Genomic DNA, 10,316 nt, shown 5'->3' on the forward strand with positions numbered 1-10,316 from the left:
TCACGAATCCTGTCCATGAACTTCCGTCTGCTTGCCACCAGAGGTCGCCCTCCCATTATAGTGACTCTCACATCACACAGACTGTTACACATCACCCTGGACCACATTTCCCATGCTCCATTGCACTAATCACAAGCTCATCTGAAACCAATCACACACAGCTGCTACCAATAACACACACTATATAAATCAGTCTCAAAAGCTGTCTTCTCCCGGGAGCTCTGGGAGAGGGGCACCTGCCATTATCCTTTGGTGATGTCCAAGGTGCTAATGTATCGAGCCTTGCCCAGCCGGTCCAAGAGCTCATCCACCCGCGAAGGGGCAGCCGAAGTCTGGGGCATGCAGGACCGGAGAGGACTTCAGGGCCGTCTTGAGGGCCTGGAAGGCTGCTTCTGTCTCGGGAGTCCAGTCTATCCTCTCCGGCTGCCCCTTCCTGGTAAGGTCTGACAGGGAGCAGGCTATAGAGGAGAAGTTAGGGATGAAACATCGGTAGTAGCCCGCCAACCCCAAAAAGGCCCGTACCTGTGTCTTGCTGGCGGGACGTGGGAACTTCTTTACCGCCTCGACCTTCTTTTCCTGGGGCATGATGAGCCCCCTTCCAATCTTGTACCCCAGGTATTTTGCTTCGGTGAGGCCGAGGTGGCACTTCTTGGGGTTGGCAGTCAGGCCAGCCCGCCGGAGCTCTGTCAACACCCTCCGTAGATGCTCTAGGTGAGTCTCCCAGCACTCTGAGTGTATGATGACATCATCCAGGTAAGCCGCGGCGTAGGCTTGGTGGGGCCGGAGCAAGATGTCCATCAACCGCTGGAACGTGGCTGGTGCCCCGTGTAGGCCGAAGGGTAGCACCCGGTAATGCCAGTGGCCATTGGGAGTGCTAAAGGCTGTCTTCTCCCAGGACTCCGGGGAGAGGGGCACCTGCGTAGGGCCGCTGCTGGACTACGACTCCTGGTGGTGTGCGGACCTCGTGCTCGATGACTGTGGTTCTACCCGGGGTCTCACTGAACACATCCTTAAACTGACTGACCAGGGCCTCGAGTTCCGTCTTCTGGGTCGCCGACAGCTGCGGATCTACGTCTACTACTGGAGGGACGGTGTGGGCAAGCGCGGCGAGTTGCTCGGGCCACGGAACCCACTTCTTGAGCAAGTTAACGTGGTAGATTTGCTCCGTTCGTCGGCGGCAAGGTTGCCGCACTTGGTACGTAACCGGTCCCATTCGTTCCACTACTGTGTAGGGCCCCTGCCAGGTCGCTAGGAACTTACACGCCGCTGTCGGGACCAGAACCACCACACAATCACCTGGCTGGAACTCCCGGGCTTGTGCGGGCCGGTCGTACAGACGTTGCTAGGCGCGCTGTGCTGTCACGAGGTGTTCTTTAACAAGGGGCATGACTCGGTCAATCCTTTCTCTCATTTCCCATACGTGCTCGACGAGGCTACGAAGTGGGGCTGGTTGGTTCTCCCAAGCTTCCCGAGCGACGTCTAGAAGGCCCTGGGTTGTCTCCCAAACAACAGTTCAAAGGGGGTGAAGCCTGTGGAGGCCTGTGGTACTTCCCGGACTCCAAAGAGCCGGAAGCAGCGTTTCCAGGGCGACGCTGATCTGGACCCGGGATACTCGCCACAATATATATATATATGTATATACTGTATATATGTATATATATATATATTATCTGAATACGACTTTGTAAATTATTATTTGAAGTAACAAAACCATTGTTAATTTGTGGTTACCATGGCTACAAGAACCATGATTTTAGTTTTTTATTCATAGCAAAACCATGGCTAATTTTTGTTAGGGAACATGGAAACTCAGAGAGAATATTAGATGCGTTGGTGGTGGTGAAATTATTACCGACATTAAAACACGTTATTAACGTAAACAGCCAAAAAAGGTTTCACAGGATTATGAACGTACCTGAAACTGAAAGTGATGCACGGGCTTCATCTTGGGCCTTTTTTTTTTCTTTTTCTTTTCTCGACACCCGACTGCTGATGTGTTTTTCTGGGCATAGTTGTCCATCAGTCAGCTGCAAACATGAGGCGGGCACGGATGCGGGAATGGCGCGTCACGTGTGCTTAACCTACTGCCTATTGCGTTCACCATAAAATGCATTTTATTTGTATAATTATACATATATATGTTCATGTTTTATATTTTTATTTATGTATACGTATATGTTAATATTAATACAGAACGAAACTTTTTATTTGAGCAACTGGGATGGTGCCCCCCTGGGAGTTGGTGCCCTACGCAAACTGCGTACTCTGCGTATAGGGAGCGGCAATTCAGTTATATCTCTGCAGTTGCGGTCTTGACCAGTCTTGAAATAAAATCCCAAGTCCTTTTAGTCGAAATCGAGACAAGACCAAGACCTTTAAAAAACCAAGACCGGTCTCGAGTGCTACAACATTCAACCTAAGACCAGGTAAACAACATTACATACCATACAGTGATGCAGCCAGTCAGAATGCTCTATACGGTGCAACGGTAGAAGTTTGACATGATGTCAGAGGAGATGCCAAACCTCTTCAGCCTCCGCAGGAAGTGGAGACGCTGATGGGCTGTTCTCATCATGGTGTCTGAGTAGAGGCTCCAGGAAAGATGTATACACCTATGAACTTATAGCTCCTGACTCTCTCTTCTTCCACCCCATTGTTTTGAATGGGGATGTGACCACCTCTTGTTACTTCCTGTAGTCCACAATCATCTCAATGGTCTTGCTGATGTTTAGAAAGAGATCATTGTCAGCACACCATTCTGAGAGTGCACAGACCTCATCTCTGTATGATGTCTCGTCGCCGTTGGTGATGAGTCCTAGGATGGTTGCATTGTCAGCAAATAAACAGGGAGTACAAGAGAGGGCTGAGTACACATCCCTGTGGGCCACCAGTGCTGAGTGTGAGCGAGGAGGATGTGTGTCTGGCAATTCTGACCACCTGAGGTCTGCCAGTCAGAAAGTCCATGATCCAGTTACCTAAGTCCCAGATTCTTTAGTTTTGGCTGCAAGTTTGGAAGGGATTATGGTGTTGAATGCAGAGCTGCAATCAATAAACAGCATCCACACATAGGTGTCTCTTCCCACTAGGTGTTTCAGGGCAGAGTGAAGGCATCATCACTGGATCTGTCAGACCGTTAAGCAAACTGGAAAGGGTGCAGGGTGTCAGGTAGAGAGGAGCAGATATGGGATTTGACTAGACGCTCAAAGCACTTCATAATGACTGATGTCAGTGCAACAGGGTGGTCGTCATTCAGACAGGAGAGGCTGAATTCAGGCTGAATTTTTTTTTTTTTCGGAACATTAGAAGATATCTTGTTTCAACCATGGAAAGATGTCAATACGCACCATTTTTTCAAGTTCAAGTTCACCGACGTTAATCTACTCTCCTGTCTGGTAGATTTGGTGTTATGATTGGCCAGATCGCCTGTCAATCAAACTCCCGGCAAAGTGTGAATGGCTAGAAAAAAAATCAGAACTGCGAGTTTATATCACACAGTTCTGTGAAAAAAAGTCAGAATTGTGAACCTTTATTTTTAAGAGTGTAGGGTGTGTGTTGGATGATGGATTGGTCATCCGCCCAGGGTGTTTCCCTGCCTTCAGCCCAAGATGCTGGGAGAAGCAACTGGAAAATGGATGGATGATATTGGTTTATCATATATAATCATATTTACAGTTGATATTCTTACATCCTTTTTGTCCTTCCTTCCCAGTTGAACTGGTTGTTTTATGGATTTCACCATGAAGTTGCTAGCTCAAAAGTGTTTTGTATATGAGCTTGAAAGAGAGAAAAAGGTGTGACGTTAGCAAGGCCGTTCATGATAGTTTATGGCTTTGATCTTTGATATAAATGGAAGCTTTTTATCTCTAATGCTATCTCTGGATTGCTTGAGTCACTTCTGCTTGTGAGAATACCGCTTCTGTAGAATCCTCCAAACAATAAATTCTATAATTAAAAGCACTTTATTATTCTCTCATGCCTTTTTTTGATTAGCATTATTCTGACTGCATGTCATGGAAAGCGTGTTTGGGCTGCAGAGCTATGCCCTTATAAGGTTCTGCTGCTTACGTTGCTTCCTATTGAGTGACTGTAGACCTATACAGACACAACACTAAGTCTACCCAGAGAGTGAGTGTTTAGCTGTGTGTTTATTTGGTATCTCCTTGGTAACTAAACATTTCTTAAATATCTCAACAGAAATGTCAACACACCGAAAGTTCATGGCACAAACCGATGACCTGAAATGAGAGAACAATAGAGCCAAAATACGTAACACAACCAGTCATCAGCCTTAATCACATTAGATCATAGCGACAACATCTAAATGTATACGGTACATATACATTACCCTTGAGAAAAAGAGGTGTGCTTAATTATATGGAATCTACAATTGTAGTGTACTTAAAATATGTTCTTGCAGATAATATGTTAATGAAATAAAATGATACTTGTTTACTTAAAGAGAGTTAACTTTCATGACTGTTTCTTAGCACACTTAGACTTTTAAAAAGTACACTTTGTAATGTCAAATTTAAACGTTTTTGCTTCAAAGTACATTTTAAAGCATTATTTTAATAACCTTTTGGTGTGTTTCACAGAAGTACAGTGCTGACTAACATGCAAAAGCACATGTAAAGTACTTGATTATAATTTTAACTGTAGTGTGTTATTTGATATTACATTTAAAGTTAATATAGTTCACATGTACTAAATTGTAACTTCATTACAAATGTGTACTTACAAGTATATTTCAATACATGACAAGTTTCAATAGACATGACAATGAATTATGTTTTAGTTTCATTAAGTTTTCATTAAGTTTAGTTTCATTATGTTTTAGTTTCATTTTCACATCATTAATGCTTGTCAGTACATTGGCCAGTAAACTTTAACCATATTTCAACAATAAAGATAGAAGACAATAGAAGTAGTTATTAAACTACATACAAAGATGTACTTAAGTCCTGTTTAAGTAGGGCTTAAGTTGAACTAATTGCATTAAACTATAATTCATTTTCATTCAATTGCTATAACCAAGTGCACTTTGCACTTAAGTATATTATTTTATAAGTACTTAAAAATTTCAGTCTTCTTAAAAGAAGATAATACTTCTTTTATACAAGAGTATGCATACATATTTACTGTATATCAGTGCAGAAAAATACTAATTTGTTAATATACACCATGCAAACCTAAACTATCAGGGAAAAACGGGAAAAATTGTAACTTCAGGTGTACAGCTTGACACTGTACCTTCTGTACCTGAACCTTATTTAGCCCTAAAGGGTGCATATTAGTACCTTAGAGGAGTAATATGTTTCCCTACGCTAGTAATATGTACTCTTATGGTACTAATATGCACCCTTTAGGGGTAAAGGAGGTACAAAGGTGTCGCTTTAAGGGGTACTGGCCCGGTGACAAGCTGTTGTATCCTTAAAAATACAGTTTATGCACTTTGTTTTTTGTGAATGTACTGTATGTGTCAACTAGTGGCAGAACTAATCTGCTTTGCATCTGTGGTTTGGATGCATCTCTCTGTGCTTCCGTAGTTGAGTATCTCTCAGTGAAGTGTGTTTTGGGGAGTGAATGTTCTTTAGAAACACCAAAAGGGCAGGATGTCTTTCATTAGAAACAGTCGCTTCAAAACATAATATTTCCCCAAAGAAACGCTCTCTTACGTGACTCCCATGAGAATTCCTCCGTTCTTGATCCAAGTAGACAATTTCCACAGTATTCCTTCTTTTCACAGCCTACAGTAATGACTTCCCTCAAAAACAAGTATGTTTGCTTCTGCCCAGTGTTTAGTCCTGCTATAGGAAACAACTGCATCTGTATCTTCATGCACCTGCTCGCAGTAGACGTGACAGCCTGCATTCACTCACAACATGAATCCCAGCAGATTCCAGCGTCCTGCACCAGGCGGCACTGGGTTTCCCTTCATTCTCTGGTATGTGGATCGGGGTCAACCACAGATGGTTATCACTGCCAGCTTTGAATGAGAAATTAAGATGCAGTTAAACTGACAGGCTTGACTGTTTACAGAGCTGGCTGAAGGTTGTTTATAAAGAAGATCTGACTTTCTGCTGGCTCGCGAGTCTGTCTCTATCACTTTAGGCTATCTGCTGTACGTGTGCCACAACACAGGAGTGACCATGATCTGCATCTTGAGCTGTTCTTCTCAAATATGTCTCAAGTCCGGACATGATAGCGTCTGGGAACTGCAAACTTGTTCTGGGGCTTTAAGAGAGCAGACGGCTGAATGTTGAGCTCTGGTTCAAAACAGGATCCTTCTAAGATACACGTCTTTTGGCCATGGCAGCATTGCATGTATCTAGGGTTGCAAAAAGGTGGAAAATTTACAGTAAAATTTTGGAAGGATTTTTTTGGAATATTCCAGGGATTTTTGGAAAGTTTCCGGAAGTTTTCCACCCTTTTGCAACCCTACATGTATCCTTCACAGAGAACCCAATCCCACAATGCACGCAGCAAACTCATCGAAAAAAAAAAGTCATGCAAGATTGTCATTTATGCATTTGGTGGACACTTTTATGAGTCGAAATTTGCTGTCGGGTATTAATGGAATGACTGTTTTAAAAAGTGATTTTTCATTATTATTTGCAAAAGGATATGCATTTTCATGGGTTAAATAAAAGATTTTTGTTATAAGAGACAACAAACAACAACTCTGTGAATCAAAACCATTATTTTTGCTGGCAGAAAAATCTACTTGATTTTTAAAAGTCATGAATTTGCAACAGCTGAACGTGTCTCAAAATATAATGTGCACAATACATGGTGGTATTTACAAGATACAGAGGTCCAGGGAGTACATGCATTTCCTGGAAATCCCACACTACTGGATGTTTTGACTACTTCATCGCTTTCTGAGAAGGAGAAAATGGCAACATGACTGTCTGTCAAAGACCGTAATGTACCTAATACATAACGCATGGGAGTATACATTTGTTATTCACTCGCTGAAATTCACAGGGGATTTTTATAAAATGCGGATCACGATCTTCTGTTGTTTTAAAGATTAAGGCAATAACCGAAGTTTAATAAAAAGATGATACATTTTCACATGATTTGTTACATTTAATTAACCCCCAACACAAACCCTCTATTGGCATTAAAAAACTACTTCATGTACTTCATATACTTCAAATCCTTACTTCAAGGATCACAGCTTGCAAACGTTGCATTGATTGGTGGAAGAATTATTAGTTATCAAACTATTACATTTTTATTGCTTTGTGTTTATGAAACCTTGTCAGATATACTGTAACCGTTTTATAAAAGCAAAAAGAGACAACATATTTCAAATACCACATCCATTGGGTGAGCAGAGCTTCACGAGACACACGTTACATAATCTCACACGTCATTTCTCCTGAACTCAGATGTCCTGTCACACACTCACACATACGTTTATGTCATAATGGAGAATTCATACATTCATTCATAAAACATGAGCAAACAGAAAAGATCAAATTTCCTTAAAATGAGCTCGTGCTAACCTGCAGACATGCATGCACCTGCATCCACTGCTAATGGCCTAAACAGCACAGAGAAAATCTTAGAGAGCACTAAGGAAAAGATTCAAACAAAGCACACAGTGTTATGACAACCACAACAATTTAATCATAATCAGTTTCCGTCCCAGCCGCATTAGTTCCTCTCACCGAGTGTTTTCCCACTGTTTTTCCATTTTTCCCAAGTAGTTCGTTAACTGTGCGTCTGAAGGAATGAGGCGAGAATGTGCAGACGGCATCCTGTTTTTTCTTGCACTTAGTCAGCTGTTTACTCTCGAAGAGCTGTGTGAGCACAAGGTGCTTTCATTTCTGCTGAAGAAAGAAAGACAGATGGAGGAAAGTTTGTTTCAGTCTAGATATTGTGGCCTCGTTGCACACAATGGTGTAAAATACTTATGTTTGTTGTATTGAAATATCATCAAGATATATCACTCCTATTGCTGAAGACATAAACATTTGGTGTAGAAACAGTTTTCACTTAGAAATTGCTAGTGAGTTTCACAAATGAATTACAAAGAAATAGCAAGTAACACATTTAATTAAATATTCAACTTTTACATTTTTGAATGTAGAAAAACTAAAATAGCTTTTTTCTTGTAAAACATGCTCCATTAATATTTGTTTTATGTACAAGTTCACATATATATATATATATATATATATATATATAAATAATTATAAAATATTATAATTTCACATTATAAAAATTAATGAAAGTACATACAAATATTAAAAATAAGAAAAATATTAACACAATTAATCATGCCCTGAAATTGTGTAAATAGGGATTCCATCCATTCAATAGTTCATTTGAAAAGAGTAATGTAGTTATAATGTTGTAATAACATTTTTCAGCAATTTGATTAATCAGCACATCATGTAATTGATCTCATATAATCAACTGATGGCTCTATAAGTTACTCCTTAGTAACCCATAGTAATTATATAAGGTAACACTTAACCCACATAATGAGGCTCCTGCGTAATTGTCATGTGCACCGCATTTTATACTGCCTCTCGAGCTCGTTGGTATTTGCATGCGATTTGCATACTTTACATACACGACAATTGGCCTGTCAATTGGACTGGCGGGAGCCAATAGGACTTCAGGAAAGGTTGGAAGGGAAGGAGTAGTAGCATGCTAATCATGCTAGCAACATACTAATAACATGCTAATCATGCTAGAAAATGCTAGCGACATGCTAGTAACTTGCTAATCATGCTAACGACATACTAGTCGCTTGCTAATATGATAATCATGCTAGCAACATGCTAGCAACTTACTAATCATGTTAGAAACATGCTAGTTACTTGCTAATCATGTTAACAACATGCTAGTTACTTGCTAATCATGTTAACAACATGCTAGTTACTTGCTAATCATGTTAACAACATGCTAGTTACTTGCTAATCATGTTAACAACATGCTAGTTACTTGCTAATCATGTTAACAACATGCTAGTTACTTGCTAATCATGTTAACAACATGCTAGTTACTTGCTAATCATGTTAACAACATGCTAGTTACTTGCTAATCATGCTAGCAACATGCTAGTTACTTGTTAATCATGCTAGCAAACATGCTAGTAGCATGCTTATCATGCTAGCAACATGCTAATCATGCTTGCAACATGCTAGCAACTTACGAATCATGCTAGCAACATGCTAGTTACTTGTTAATCATGCTAGCAACATGCTAGTAGCATGCTAATCATGCTAGCAACATGCTAATCATGCTGGCAACAATGCTAGTTACTTGTTAATAATGATAGCAACATGCTAGTAGCATGCTAATCATGCTAGCAACATGCTAGTTACTTGTTAATCATGATAATAACATGCTAGTAGCATGCTAATCATGCTAGCAACATGCTAATCATGCTAGCAAAAAGCTAACAACATGCTAATCATGCTAGCAACATGACAGCAATTTACTAATCATGCTAGCAACATGCTAGCTACTTGCTGATCATGTTAACAGCATGCTAGTTACTTGCTAATCATGATAGCAACATGCTAATCATGCTAGCAACATGCTAGTTACTTGTTAATCATGCTAGCAACATGCTAGTAGCATGATAATCATGCTAGCAACATGCTAGCAACTTACTAATCATGTTAGAAACATGCTAGTTACTTGCTAATCATGTTAACAACATGCTAGTTACTTGCTAATCATGTTAACAACATGTCAGTTAATGGATAATCATGCTAGCAACATGCTAATCATGCCAGCAATAAGCTAGTAACAGGCCAATCGTGTTAAAAACATGCTAATCATGCTAAAAACATGTTATCAACATCTATCTAAATTTTCAAACTTCAGGCTTTTACAACTGCTTATACTTTCAGGCTAGGCTTTCTCAAGCCAACCTAAAGTTTGTCTCCTGCATATAGGACACCTGAAATGTTCCTCAGAATTTGAAAACCACGCGTGTTGAGTAAACATTTGGGCAGCTGGAATGGGCTGGTAGTCAAAGAGACGGCACATCTTAACAAGATAAAATACCGTCCCAGACGACTGTCAAACACTGCTTAAAAAATAAATAACACAAATGTTTCGGCCTCACCTACAGCTACCCTCTCTGCTGACTTTTAAGAAAAGTATGTTGTGCACCTGTTCGGATGCACATGTGGAATTCACAGTCTCTACATGAACATTTATCAAGGAGATCTTAAAGCATGAAATATGACGTTGGCTGAGCAATAACATATCTATGTATGCAGAATCATAAATAGTCCACATATACAAAGTTACATAAAATATCCAAATATGTGCATTTATAT

Source organism: Sinocyclocheilus anshuiensis, unplaced genomic scaffold (genome assembly GCF_001515605.1).
Source record: "Sinocyclocheilus anshuiensis isolate Anshui unplaced genomic scaffold, SAMN03320099.WGS_v1.1 scaffold369, whole genome shotgun sequence".
NCBI classification, from domain to species: Eukaryota; Metazoa; Chordata; class Actinopteri; order Cypriniformes; family Cyprinidae; genus Sinocyclocheilus; species Sinocyclocheilus anshuiensis.